This window comes from Rutidosis leptorrhynchoides, chromosome 2 (assembly GCF_046630445.1).
Source record: "Rutidosis leptorrhynchoides isolate AG116_Rl617_1_P2 chromosome 2, CSIRO_AGI_Rlap_v1, whole genome shotgun sequence".
Taxonomy (NCBI): domain Eukaryota; kingdom Viridiplantae; phylum Streptophyta; class Magnoliopsida; order Asterales; family Asteraceae; genus Rutidosis; species Rutidosis leptorrhynchoides.
This window is the reverse complement of record NC_092334.1, coordinates 372,401,341-372,417,994: the sequence shown is the minus strand read 5'-3', so window position 1 is coordinate 372,417,994 and position 16,654 is coordinate 372,401,341. Positions and strand designations below refer to the sequence as shown.

The following is a 16,654-nucleotide window of genomic DNA, read 5'->3' as shown; positions in this document are numbered from 1 at the left end:
AAATTGACGAAATTGCCCCTCCGCCCAAAATTACATCTATTTGATCAAGTTAATCTCAGCCATTGATGAGCATCAATCTAAGGGCTAAAATTAATTCCCTCAAACCCAAGATAAAACTTGGACTCAAATGAATATCCTTCACGATTAATAATTCAACTAAGTTAAAATCAATAGGTTTGACTTGGTGGTGTTTAAATATATGTATATTGTCCTCTGGAAAGTCAACTGTGCAAATGTTGGTAGATGAAAAAGGGAAATGTACAACTCAAACCAATGAAAAGGGAAATGTACAGCCCAAAGTCCCAAACCAATGAAAAGGCAATTGTACAAATCAACGTAAGTCCAAACAAAATCACCGACTAATATTATGGACGAATTGATTCATCTGATATCTCTCATTTAAAAATACTCTGTACTTACCACGATTTTACTCAAAAATAATTGAGATATCAATCAATTATAGTCAAATCTTTACCAACTTAATGAAATTCCATGGTTTCATGGTCTATTATAACAACTACCTCCAAATCTTCTACAATCTAGCTTTAAAATCGATTAATTGTAGACCACCAAAAATTATTAATAACGATTCATGCTCATGATGAATCACAAAGATTTTGCTACAGCTTCCACTTCTGACAAAAACAATCAACAATCCTAGGTTAGCATCGCAAATATGGATCAAGATGAAGAAATGTGAGTTTTTTTGCAATTTCTTGAAGTCTTATATATCTTTCTGAAATAAAGCCTTATAAGAATAAGATGTGTATAATTAATTGTATGTTAAGTGTATATATAAAATGTCTGTTGTTATTAAATTTTATGTATGTTATTAGTAATTTGTATTGATAAGAGCAATCGTACAATCTTATTTGACACAAAGATACATTGAACAGTTTATATAGAGGAATTCTTCTCTTCGTATTTAGAGTGTGTCAAATAAGATTACTGTATAATCTTGTTAGCATAGTAGTATCTTTATTATGGCAGAAATGGCTATCGAATCGAGATTTTTAGATTCTATACATGATGATAAAACTGGTGTGGCTTAAGATTTTTTATTTACATTTTTATACATTTGAACTTTTGGAATGTTATATTGTTTCTTTGTGTTATCATGGTTGAAGATTATCTCAAAAGATACATTTGAACTTTTGGAATGTTATATTGTTTCTTTTGGGTTTAGATTTAGGGTTTAAAGTTTAGGTTTAGGATATAGGGTTTAGATTTTAGGGTTTAGGTTTGGGATAAGGGTTTAAATTTAGGGTTTTGTGTTTAGATTTTAGGGTTTAGAGTTTAGGTTTAGGGTTTTGGGTTTAGATTTAGGGTTTAGGTTATGGTTTAAGGTTTAGATTCTAGGGTGTAGGGTTTTGGGTTTAGATTTAGGGTTTAGGGTTTAGATTCTAGGGTTTATAGTTTATATTTTAGGGCTTAGGGTTTAGAGTTTTTAGGGGTTAGGTTAGGGTGTAGGGTTTAGAGTTTTGAATTTAGGTTTAGGGTTTAGGATTTATATTTTAGGGTTTAGAGTTTTCAGGGTTTAGGTTAGGGTTCATGATTTAGTGTTTAGATTTAGAGTGTAGGGTTTAGAGGTTAGGTTTAGGGTTTAGATTTAGCGTTTAGGGTTTAGGTTAGGGTTTAGATTTGGTTTATGGTTTAGATTTAGAGTTTTGGGTTTAGGGTTTAGATTTTAGTTTTAGGTTTTTGGGCTTAGATTTAGGGTTTATGTTAGGGTTAAGGGTTTATATTTTAGGGTTTAGGGTTAGGGTTTAAAGTTTTTAGGGGTTAGGTTAGGGTTTAGGGTGTAGGGTTTAGAGCTTAGGTTTATGATTTTGGGTTTAGAGTTTAGGGTTTAAGGTTAGGGTTTAGATTTAGTTTTAAAATCAAAGGATTTAGAAGTGTTTAGGGTTTAAGGTGTATGGTTTAGATTTTAGGGTGTATGGTTAGATTATAGTGTTTAGGGTTTAGGTTAGGATTACCTAATATTATCATATGTAATATGTACATTGGTTTTACTAATTAAATATGTAATTTGTATATTATGATGTATTTTTACTATAACTATTTATGAGTTGAGTTGGTTTGACTTGACATTCTTTGCTGTGATTCGTTGATGTACTCTCAGCATTGTGTATGTGTATCTGCAGGTTCATGGACATCATCTCAAGAAGCCATCAAGTCTCCATTATAGTTTAAGGTGAAAAAGAATTTGAAAATTAAATCAAAGAAAGCAATCAAGCGAATTACCCATTGGACATGTATATATTTGTATAAGAGAGCGGGGAAACATGTCAACTTATCACAAGTTGCACAAAGTGTATTTTGTAATGCCTTATCATGAAATTCGTAAATTACCATTGAAATGATTAAAAAAAAAAATATTAGTCTTATTTGTCATTTAAATTAGTTATAAACATGTTAAAGATAGTGTGTTTTAAATCATCCTAATATAACATATTTACTCGACCCGCCTATATTTTCATCTCTGTTAGCATTCTTCTAATATTTATTGTTTTGTGAAATAGCCAGTAATTTTAGTTTGGAGATGTCAATTACAAATTATACATGGAAATAGATTTAGCTAGGGAACTGATCAAAGGGCAATATTGGAATGCACTTCAAGAGTTTGATCGGCTACGAATAGAATTAGAAGACGGTGTAGAGATTCAAGGGTGGAGATAAGGGAACATCGAATTTTCACCACTTATAAGTACTCCATATTTAATTGCAACTGCTACTCGAGTACCCTTCCTAGCATAACATGAGAAAAGCAAAGGACACCAGCATGGTATGCACATCTTATATATATATATATATATATATATATATATATATATATATATATATATATATATATATATATATATATATATATATATATATATATATATATATATATATATATATATATGCACATCTTTTAAATACATCGTTATTAAGATTTTAATTTCTTAATTCTGAGAATTCGCCGGTATTAAACATACTGATGTGTATGTTAATTTGTAGACATGATTATCTAAATTGGAACACAAAGTGCACAACTTAACAAGGAAATACAACTAAAAAATGAACTTTCTAAAGCAGGAACTTTGTAACTATATATTTTATGTGATATATAACTATATGACATCGTTTATTTAATTATTGAGTTGTTATTAAGTCCGTTACTTTAATTTGAACATCATTTATTTACATTTGAACTTTCGAAATATTATATTGTTTATTTATGTTATCATGGTTAAAGATTGTATTAAAATATCATCATTTCATAAAACCCGCGAAACCGCGGGTCTTTAACTAGTTAATAATAATAATGATGTAGATAATACTGACAATAATAATAATAATCATAGTTTTAATGAAAACAAAATAATAATTTAGTAAAAATAAATAACAACCATAATAATAATAATAATAATAATAGTAATAGCCTTAATAATAATAATCAAACTTATCATAAACATCATGTTTAAATTTTCTAATATTGTATCTACAGTTCCTATAATTCAATTTCATCTCTATATTCAAAATTGTACCTGCATTAATATAATTATAACTATTTTTCCAAAATTTTACCATATCAACTGTTATTATTGATTTCAAAGTATAAATGTTATTGGCATGTTCATAATCATTTTAATCATAACAACAGTAATAATAATAATAATAATATCAGTAATGATAATACTAATAATTTCTAAATGATAATACTAGTACAAATGATAATATCCTAAGTTATGTTTATGATAATAATAATAATAATAATAATAACAATAATAATCACAATAATAATAATAATACTAATAACAATAATACTAATTAAAATAATAATAATAATAATAATGAAAATATAATTGTAAAATGGTATACCCTCTTTAAAAGCCTTTCTTAAAAAGAATTGCCCGCGACGGGGATTGAACCCGCGACCACACGCTCACACGAACCATCACTTAACCAACCGTCTACTACTTCTTTTTTGTTACATTATGGGAACCGAATATATTTAACTGTTATTATTCGATTTAATCTTTTTCTTCTTCATCTCAGCACATCCATCGACCCAAAATGTTTGAATCATCAAAATAATAATTTGTATACTTCAAAATAATAATAACTAATTAATATCAAAGGTTTATATTGAATGAAAGTATAAAGAAAAAAAATTTAAAACTGCCCAGCTGGTCTTGCTGTTCGTCGCAGACCTTGAAAGAGAAAAAAAAATTGATTTTACAATAGGGTGTGTTTTGGACAAAGTTTATAATATGAAACGTATTTCAAATCATCTCTATAATCTTTGTGAATCCTTAATTTTAACAGAAACATCAGCAAAATTACGAATTTCGCATGAACAAAATATTTGACTTTTTGTAATTCAAACTTTGACTCGAAAATTCGATTTCGTTACGAGGAATTGAGACTTGAGATTTTTCAGATACTTTAATTGAAGGATTTATAAGAGAACTGCATTAAAGGATTTTCAAAATTCGTTCGAATTCAAAAGTTGAATAAAAAGTAAACGAACAGGGGATATCGACCTTTTTTATATGGGTTTTTCTGTTTTTAATTTCTGAATTGCAGTTGAGGATAGTTTTATATATACTGTGTTTAGTACATAAATTAACAGTTAAATTAGATTCAATTCGATTTGTGAAATCGACACTTAAAGAAATTACAGACAGAAAGTAAGATTTGGTAATCAGGAAAATAGAAAAAAATAAAAAACAGATAACAACGTGTAACTGATTTTGTTTTGTTCTGTTTGTCACTCATTCTACTAAAAATCGAAAGGGGAGACAGGAGATCAATTTACTACAGCTAGAAAGTGATAAACAACAGATTACATGTTCTAATTTCCTGTATATAGAATTTTGTACATATATATATATATATTTGGTTATATATGAATCTGATTCTATCTATATTACATAAATTTTATTACATCTGAATATGTATTTGTATATGTATTTATATATAATTTAAATCTAGTTAATATTAATAATTATCAATATATTAATGATAATAACATTAATTATAATAATAGGTTTGCTAATATTAATAATAATAAATGATAATAATAAAATAGTGATAATAATATCATTACTAAATATGATAAGTTACATAATTCAAATAGGAATACAATTAATAATTTTTAATAACACTGATATAATAATACTAATTATAATACTAGTGACCATGATCATTTTTGTAATAATAATACTATAACAATAAAATTTATAGTTATAGATTATATACATTTTTAAATTAGTATTTATGCTAAAAATTCTAAAATAGTTTGTACAAAACAAATTTCCTATTTGTATCATAATTGTATTAATATTGATATTTATCTTGATAATAATGAAAGTAATACCTATTAATATAATAACTATATTTTAACTTGTAATTACCTTTAATATATTAGTATGTAATATTCATATAACATGTTCGAATATTTAATACCATATACATAGTATATTAATTTTTTTTTATATATATATATTCTTTTGTTTATGTTTATATATGTATATAGATATATATACCTATATATATATATATATATATATATATACACACACACACACACTTATTTATATAACTATATTTATTTATTTGTAACTAATAGTTTTGAATCGTCGGTTATGGTCGAAGTCAAATGAATGTACGAAAACAATTTAAAAATTTTGAGTTTTAACTTAACGAACTTTGCTTATCGTGTTGAAATAATATAAAGATAAAGTTTAAATTTGGTCGGAAATTTCCGGGTCACTACAGTACCTACCCGTTAAATAAATTTCATCCCGAAATTTGAGTGAGGTAGTCATGGCTAACAATAAATACGTTTTCCTGACGAATATGAGCTGATAAATGGAATTTTATCATTATTTGAATAATACAGATAAAATAATTCGATTATTCGAAGAGCATGAATGAAGCTATCACAAAAGAGTGAAATGAATAAATGAAGTTTCGTTTTAACTTGTGACGTAGTCATGGTTGAATTTAGAAATAAGGTGCGTCTTAACCTTTGACGTGGTCACGTTTGAATTCCGGAATTCAAGAGATTTAAAGGAAATTAAGATCTCTATAATTAAATGCGATGATCTGTATCGATTGCTTTGTCTGGTATCTCCACTATAAATGAACTTCTTCCATTCCCTTATTTTCATCATTCCTATACTTTCATTCTTAATTCTTACTTCTAAAAGATTGGGAAAATGCTTCATCCAGTTCTACTCCTTGATATTTTCTTAATTATCATTTCTATCATCCTTCTTTTTAATCTTCCACCAGAAGAATCTGGTTACTTCTACTATTACCTTGGGGTGATACTATTCTCAATTATACCGTGTTTTTATATTGCTATTTGTATTAATATCCACGGTTTGTAATTTCTGCGTTATTGTTGAGTTTTATATCTTCCCTTATATTTCGATGTCCCTGTTTCTGTCTCCTATAATCATTGTCATCCATAGTTAATATTCCCTCCTATTTGCTGCGATTTATACTCCAATTTCTATTTCGAAGCTTTGCCCCTTCGTTTCTTCTTCTTGCGATTAAGCACCGCTTGTAATGGTCCAGAATTCGCAGATATAAATTTCGGAATGAACATAGTTAACGTTCTAGGAAAGAAATGGTAATAGTACAATCTGACTTGTCAAATTACCAGAATTTAAGGGAAAGATAGGACTATCAAGAAAACATGTTCTTGATATGTTTAGAGATTAGATAGAATGTAAGAGTCATGTAACATGGCACATGATGACGTTATGGTCTGTGAATCATCACATTTCATTAGAAACTCAGCATGACTTACTGTAATATAATCACGTTGATCAAGTGTCATTATATTATACTAACTCATGCATCAGTTCTCAACATTATTTCAATAACATTCACATTTTAAGCTCGAGAGTTTACAGAATATAGAAACTAACAGTTTCTATATGATGTAACACTGATAGCACGAAGAGATTAATGATTTCAGATAAGAATAGTCATGAAATATATCTTTAGAAATATGGAGGACATTTATAATGAAAGATACGATGATATCTTGGAATTTCTAATATCGAAGGATGGTGAAGAAAATTTGTCCGCAAGAGTTTGGAGTCAAAAGCAAGGTATTCGTTAATGACTTCAGCAGGTACTGAATCATTTAGATTCTTTGAAGTCAAACTTATTCTTTGTGATTTGTCCACGACTTCCTTCATAGTTTGCTCACTCAGTTTTTCAGTTTCAAACTTTTTCTGAGCTTTGCCAACATACAATTCTTTATCATCAACTTCCGACGATTAAGGTCGTTTATGGTTGTCTACGGTTTCTGCTGCTTCATTCAGCCTTTTCAACATTCAGAGTATTTGATTTGTAGACTGAGTGCTTTTCAGGATTTCAGATGAAAGATCATAATTCTAAGAGATAAATGTTATATGTTTACATATAACTGTTGATGTGGAAACGTTGCGAGGCTCACAATACAGATTTGCTGATTTCCGGTAATTGGTATGGCAATTCTCGTTACCAGATGCAGATGAGAATATGATGAGACTTCAATAGATAAATGTAGTGATTTGTCGGAGGGATTTAAGCCCAAAGAGCAACGAGGTTGCTGGTACGTCTGCTGGTAATAAGATGAAATATAAAAGGTTCCCCGGTAACAATAAAAGAGTACGCATATATATCAAGATTATAATAAGGTTGTTTCGAACGAAAAGTCGAAGTTGATTTGCTGGAGCAGTGACAAGATTTGCTACTTTAAAAGGAATTACCAAGTTATTTTGGGTAATAATAACACTGAAGGAATTAGCACAACTACGTGTTAAATGTTCACTCAGTTTCCGAGAGTTTTTCAGATGCATAACTAAATGCATCAATCTTTTCTCCCGTAGATGAAGTGCGGTTGGTTCATCCTCTCGTTTGAGATGTTTTCAAGAATCATGAAAGGTTTGAACGCAGATTGTAATCGTCAAGATACAATGAGGTTTAAGATGAAATCAAGTGGCGAACTTGAAGATTTGTTTAGTTTCATATGTTATAATCAATATTTTAATTCATTTTAATTGTCCAATGTTGGTAGTCCTCGATTGATAGTCCACAGTTAGCAATTCAACAATTCATATATAATTTAATATTTAATATTCGAATTAATTAATACTTATCGTGACCCGTATTCGTCTCAGACTCGATCACAACTCAAAATATATATATTATTGTAGAATCAACCTCAACCCTGTATAGAGAACTCGATCATTACTGCATATAGAGTGTCTATGGTAATTCCAAATAATATATATAGATGCGTCGATATGATATGTCAAAACCTTGTATACGTGTCCCGATATTTAAAGTGCGTAAAATAAATAACAGAAAAATAAATGACGATAATTAAAGTGCGTAAAGTAAATAACAGAAATTAAATGACGATAAATAAAATTGCGAGAATTTAAATTGCGATAAATAAATTGCAATTAAATTAAAATGTAATACGGAATTAATTAGTTAGCTAGGAACAATTAGCTAGGAATAGTTAGCGTGGATTCTTAACAAAATTTCTCATAGTTAATTTGTTTGTTTCTAACAAATTTTATTTTGTCCAATGTTTTTCTTCATTATGCCATTTGTTGAATTCTGATAAATCAAAATCCAAATATGAAATTGAATGGAAAAAAAAAATTTATTCTGTGGTGAACGGATTCGTACATTTGTGGATGTAAAATAAGATATTAGATGACTGTTGAATCAGATTCGAAGAATGTACAATGTAACTTATTAATGTGAAATATAAATATTCCTCGGGTATTACCTACCCGTTAAAATATTTTCAACATTAACAGTTTGTACAAATAAACTTTTAATTACAATCTTTATGAAAACATATATACATATATATTTTCTTCAGACGTAATCATGGATTTAATGAGTCAATGTGATATTAAACTCATCAGATTTACGGCTAGAACTAGAGTACATAATCTCTAAAATATTAGAGATTACATAATCACCATGAAGGACGAAGATATTTTGTGTAGAACGATTCGTAGAACGATGATTATGATTGAGGTATAGATTGCGAGGTTGAGACGTGTGAGGATGTTGTTATTGGTACTGGTTATGCTGCTGGTGCTGCTGATGGTGGTACTGTTGCTGTCGGTGCTACAAGTGTTGTTGGTGCTGAGGTTGATGATGATGTTGGTGTAGTAAGTATAGCTTGTAATTCACGCACCATTATTGTCAGGATTTATATCCTACCCTCTATCATTTCTATCCATCCACTCATCTGATTCGATAGATCTTGATTATCAATTCGAAGTTCCCTAACTTCTTCTAATATTCCCCTTCGATTGGTATTCGGAAGTAGAGGTTGAATATTTTCTGAGATTGCAGTAACGCGACCTTCGAGGTGGAAAACTTTAGCAAGAAGGGTGAATATAGTGTTGCGCATAGGTTCACCGGTGAGTACATCGTTTTCTCCGATGTTAGGAGGTAAGTTTGGTTCGCAGTAGGGCTCGCCTCCTTCATTTCTCCATCGAGTGAGTAAGTCTCGGACCCCCCATCTCCTCCAGAAAGAAAAATAAATAAATGGTTGAGGCACTTCTGGTTCATTGACTTCGGAGTCTGCTTCAATATACATCTTGAAATCGCTTCCGAAACTAATGGAATCCAAGCTAGGTATAGGATCCATCTCTCACGATCAGTTAAAGGGTTTTGATATGAAATGATTTTCGAATATCGAATGATATTCTAATTATATATAGAATATCTATGCATACTTCCAAAGATCCCGTGAATTACGGAGAAAATTAAGGAAACGTGTCAGATAAAGTCTACAGTGATAGATACGCTAAGATATGGATTAGTAGATATGCTAAGATATGAATTTTGTCTATACACTATTCATGCAATCATTGCAGTAAGATGTGTCTAGACTAAGAATGATAAGCAGGTAATATCTTAAGAATGATAAACTGATGATTTTCGACAAAAACGATAAGCAAAATTTTTAACATGCAGACACGGTCGAAGTCCAGACTCACTAATGTATCCTAATGACTTATCAGTTATACACACTAATGCAGACCTGGTTCGCTAAGACCACCGCTCTGATACCAACTGTAGAGACCCGTCCTAATCCATCCAGACGAAGTCCATATCGATTATAAACGATTCACAACAGTTGATTACATCGTGAGGTACTTGACCTCTATATGATACATTTTACAAACATTGCATTCGTTTTTGAAAAGACAATCTTTCAATACATCGAAAGTTGACGACATGCATACGATTTCATAACATATCTTACTATAATTGACTTTATAATAATCTTGATGAACTCAACGACTCGAATGCAACGTCTTTTGAAATATGTCATGAATGACTCCAAGTAATATCTCTAAGATGAGCAAATGCACAGCGGAAGATTTATTTCTTACCTAAGAATAAACATGCTTTAAAGTGTCAACCAAAAGGTTGGTAAGTTCATTAGTTTAACATAAATAATCATTTCATAATTTTAATAGACCACATGATTTCATATTTCATATTTTCATTTCTCATAAACATACGTCCCATGCATAGTGACAAAAATATCATTCATATGGATTGAACACCTGGTAACCGACATTCACAATATGCATATAAGAATATCCCCATCATTCCGGGATCCTCCTTCGGACATGATATAAATTTCGAAGTACTAAAGCATCCGGTACTTTGGATGGGGCTTGTTGGGCCCAATAGATCTATCTTTAGGATTCGCGTCAATTAGGGTGTCTGTTCCCTAATTCTTAGATTATCAGACTTAATAAAAAGGGGCATATTCGATTTCGATAATTCAACCATATAATGTAGTTTCGATTACTTGTGTCTATTTCGTAAAACATTTATAAAAATTGCGCATGTATTCTCAGCCCAAAAATATAAAGGGTAAAAAGGAAAATGAAACTCACCATACTGTATTTTGTAGTAAAAATATATACGACGACATTGAACAAGTGTAGGGTTGGCCCCGGATTCACGAACCTAGATCATTTGTATATCTATTAAAATATATAATCGCAACCGAATCAGTTTATATATTATATCTTAAATTATTTATTTAGTTGTATATATATTCAAAATGTTAAATTTATATATAGTTATATTAATATATTTTTGATTAATATAAATATATCTAACATGTTATATATGTAATTATTTATATATATGTTGTTAATATAATTAAAACACACTTATATCCATAATAATATCTTTAAAACTTTTATTTTCATAAATGTAATTATTAATAATAATAATGATGTAGATAATACTGACAATAATAATAATAATAATCACAGTTTTAATGAAAACAAAATAATAATTTAGTAAAAATAAATAACAACCATAATAATAATAATAATAATAATAATAATAATAATAATAATAATAATAATAATAATAATAATAATAATAATAATAATAATAGCCTTGTTAATAATAATAATCAAACTTTTCATAAACATCGTGTTTAAATTTTCTAATATTGTATCTACAGTTCCTATAATTCAATTTCATCTCTATATTCAAAATTGTACCTGCATTAATATAATTATAACTATTTTTCCAAAATTTTAACATATTAACTATTATTATTGATTTCAAAGTATAAATGTTATTGGCATGTTCATAATCATTTTAATCATAACAACAGTAATACTAATAATAATAATAATAATAATATCAGTAATGACAATGCTAATAATTTCTAAATGATAACACTAGTACAAATGATAATATCCTAAGTTATGTTTATGATAATAATAATAATAATAACAATAATAATCACAATAATAATAATAATACTAATAACAATAATACTAATTAAAATCATAATAATAATAATAATGAAAATATAATTGTAAAATGGTATACCCTCTTTAAAAGCCTTTCTTAAAAAGAATTGCCCGCGACGGGGATCGAACCCGCGAGCACACGAACCATCACTTAACCAACCGTCTACTACTTCTTTTCTGTTATATTATGGGAACCGAATATATTTAACTGTTATTATTCGATTTAATCTTTTTCTTCTTCATCTCAGCACATCCATCGACCCAAAATGTTTGAATCATCAAAATAATAATTTGTATACTTCAAAATAATAATAACTAATTAATATCAAAGGTTTATATTGAATGAAAGTAAAAAAAAAAAAAATTTAAAACTGCCCAGCTGGTCTTGCTGTTCGTCGCAGACTTTGAAAGAGAAAAAAAAAATTGATTTACAATAGGGTGTGTTTTGGACAAAGTTTATAATATGAAACGTATTTCAAATCATCTCTATAATCTTTGTGATTCCTTAATTTTAACAGAAACATCAGCAAAATTACGAATTTCGCATGAACAAAATATTTGACTTTTTGTAATTCAAACTTTGACTCGAAAATTCGATTTCGTTACGAGGAATTGAGACTTAAGATTTTCCAGATACTTTAATTGAAGGATTTATAAGAGAACTGCATTAAAGGATTTTCAAAATTCGTTCGAATTCAAAATTTGAATAAAAAGTAAACGAACAGGGGATATCGACCTTTTTTTATATGGGTTTTTCTGTTTTTAATTTCTGAATTGCAGTTGAGGATAGTTTTATATATACTGTGTTTAGTACATAAATTAACAGTTAAATTAGATTCAATTCGATTTGTGAAATCGACACTTAAAGAAATTACAGACAGAAAGTAAGATTTGGTAATCAGGAAAATAGAAAAAAATAAAAAACAGATAACAACATGTAACTGATTTTGTTTTGTTCTGTTTGTCACTCAGTCTACTGAAAATTGAAAGGGGAGACAGGAGATCAATTTACTGCAGCTAGAAAGTGATAAATAACAGATTACATGTTCTAATTTCCTGTATATAATATATATATATATATATATATATATATATATATATATATATATATATATATATATATATATATATATATATATATCTATATTTGGTTATATACGAATCTAATTCTATCTATATTACATAAATTTAATTACATCTGAATATGTATTTGTATATGTATTTATATATAATTTAAATCTAGTTAATATTAATAATTATCAATTTATTAATGATAATAACATTAATTATAATAATAGGTTTGCTAATATTAATAATAATAAATGATAATAATAAAATAGTGATAATAATATCATTGCTAAATATGATAAGTTACATAATTCAAATAGGAATACAATTAATAATTTTTAATAACACTGATATAATAATACTAATTATAATACTAGTGACCATAATCATATTTGTAATAATAATACTATAACAATAAAATTTATAGTTATAGATTATATACATTTTTAAATTAGTATTTATGCTAAAAATTCTAAAATAGTTTGTACAAAACAAATTTCCTATTTGTATCATAATTGTATTAATATTGATATTTATCTTGATAATAATGAAAGTAATACCTATTAATATAATAACTATATTTTAACTTGTAATTACCTTTAATATATTAGTATGTAATATTCATATAACATGTTCGAATATTTAATACAATATACATAGTATATTAATTATATATATATATATATATATATATATATATATATATATATATATATATATATATATATATATATATATATATATATATATATATATATTCTTTTGTTTATGTTTATATATGTGTATATATATATATATATATATATATATATATATATATACACACACTTATTTATATAACTATATTTATTTATTTGTAACTAATAGTTCGTGAATCGTCGGTTATGGTCAAAGTCAAATGAATGTACGAAAACAATTTAAAAATTTTGAGATTTAACTTAACGAACTTTGCTTATCGTGTCGAAATAATATAAAGATAAAGTTTAAATTTGGTCAGAAATTTCCGGGTCACTACAGTTACCGCCACGTTCGACAGGTTACAACAATCAAACTTAATTTAGTAAATTTTTTTTTTTTGAAAGGCAAGTAAGTTTTATTCTTATAGGGAAATAATACACAAAAAGGAAAACTAGCAAGGAGCTAGTCAATACACGATGTAATACGCAACCACATAACGGATCTCTTACACAAACATAACTCGACACACAATCACGAGGACATTAGCACGACACGACAATTAAGCAGACTATGCTTCCGGGTCTTCCGAGTCTAATGATGCGCAAGAAGAGCAACATGAGCAGCATCCAATATACTCTTCCGATTCATTCATCATATTATCGATGAAGTATCTCTCATGCCATCGAAAATTATCCCGACGTCTTTTACGTTTCATATAACTCCTACCCCAAACATATTTAATGAAATGACTTTTGATCAAAGGATGCGCTTTTTTCTTTTTAACACGAAATCGAGCTGTCGCGGTATAAGCTGGACAATCTTTTTCATTTGGGTTAGGGTCACCCATGTCGCATTTGTCTGAGCCCAAGTCCATCCCATATGGAGCCTTTATGCCCACTTCATGATCACTAGGAAAAATAGGCCCAACAGAATCTTCTGGCCCAATTTGGTTTTGAGAATAACTCGATGATGTAGGCTGTTCTGGCCCACATTGATTTTGAGAAACAGGCGTGCATTCTTTTTCCTCGAAACCTGTACGCGTGCCTTCTCTTTCCTCGTAACCTGTACATCAAGCCCTGGAATTCGCATCTGAGGTTCTTGGCAATTGAAACGTTTCTGTATTTGGGGCGCTGTCAATATTCGAATTCGGTGTGGAAATCGAGACAGAGGGTTCATCGGACAAAGTCGGATCCCTGATTCCGATAGGCTTAGCCGGCGTAAGTTCTCCTTTTTCTACCTCATCATCATCGACCTCATCGACGGACACATTAGGATTATCGACATTAGAATCCTTCTTATCTTCATCGTAAAACTCGCTTGGCGAATCAGACCCCAAACCAGACGGTTTGTTTTCACCCATATTAGAATTTATGACCTAATCCGAATGGACCCCGCCGTCAACATCTTCGAGACTGGAGTTATTTACTTCGACCAAAGACCACGAAATACGATCCTTGTTAAAACTGAAAACCAGGTTATGATTGCTCATCGATTAAGGGAGATCAAATTCGATCCACTTGCCCCCTACTTTTATCTCGATACGGTTCAGAACATGTTGAGACTCAATGGGTTGTTGTTTGGACCCTGTAAGAGAGGCTGTAAAGGTTTTACCTTCCCAGCTTGGTGGTTTTGACGGATGTGGCGAAACACGGCTCCACGGAGCATGTGGAAATGCTTCATAATCATCGATATTCAAATTGGGAGCACGACCCTTGTTCAGTACACGAAGAGTTACATTTCTCTCCAAGGCCTTGTAAGCTCGAATCCACCTCCCTTTGACATGTATGATGTTTAAATTTTTTATGAAGGAATCGATATCCGATATGTTAGCGAATCGGACGTACCATAAGCATTAGCCACTCGACAATCTCTTCCGAGCAAAGTACACGTCTTTGAGAGTACCATAATTCTCGAAAACTCTCCGACAATCATCTTGGGACCAAGAATCCGGAAAATTAAAAATAAAAAACGAAGTAACATGACTATCACTCGAGTTTGTAAACGACATGCCATTTGGCTTCGACATTGGGGTTACCTCATCTTCGGCCAATGGATTGACCAGAGGAGATGGAGGGTTGGGTGGGGAGATGGAGTGTTGGGTGGTCGTAGCGGTGTTGACTTTCATGACCCGTCCTAATCTATCTGGACGAATACATTACATTTGGTTACATCGCGAGGTACTTGACCTCTATATGATACATTTTACAAACATTGCATTCATTTTTAAAAGACAAACTTTCATTACATCGACAATTGATGGCATGCATACCATTTCATAATATATCCAACTATAATTGACTTAGTTATAATCTTGATGAACTCGACGGCTCGAATGCAACGTCTTTTGAAATATGTCATGAATGACTCCAAGTAATATCTCTAAAATGAGCAAATGCACAGCGGAAGATTTCTTTCATACCTGAGAATAAACATGCTTTAAAGTGTCAACCAAAAGGTTGGTGAGTTCATTAGTTTATCATAATCATTCACTTTCATCATTTTAATAGACCACAAGATTTTCATTTCTCATAAATAACATTACACTCGCAAGTGTATAAAAATCCATTCGTATGATGAACACCTGGTAACCAACATTAACATAATGCATATAGAATATCCCTGCATACTCGCAAGTATGCCATAAATATTGGCAATCGCAATCACCATTTAAATCGAAGTACTAAAGCATTCTAAATTCCAGAATGGGGTTTGTTAGGCCCATAGATCTATATTTAGGATTCGCGTCAATTAGGGGCCATTTCCCTAATTCTTAGGTTACCAGACTTGAAGGGGCGATATTCGATATAGTAATCCAATCATACAATGTAGTTTCAAGTACTTGTGTCTATTTCGTCAAACATTTATAAAAGCAGCGCGTGTATTCTCAGTCCCAAAAATATATATTGCAAAAGCATTTAAAAAGGGAGCAAATGAAACTCACAATACTGTATTTTGAAGTAAAAATACATATGACGGAATTGAACAATGCAGGGTTGGCCTTGGATTCACGAACCTATATCATTTGTGTATTTATTAATACATATAATCGTAACTGAACAAATATATATATATATATATTGTTA

General features: G+C 29.6%; 1 pseudogene; it reads left to right on the top strand.

The window, feature by feature from the left end:
- LOC139892065 (flavonoid 3'-monooxygenase-like) overlaps positions 1 to 16,654 on the top strand; it is a 170,754-nt pseudogene that overhangs the window by 12,220 nt on the left and 141,880 nt on the right.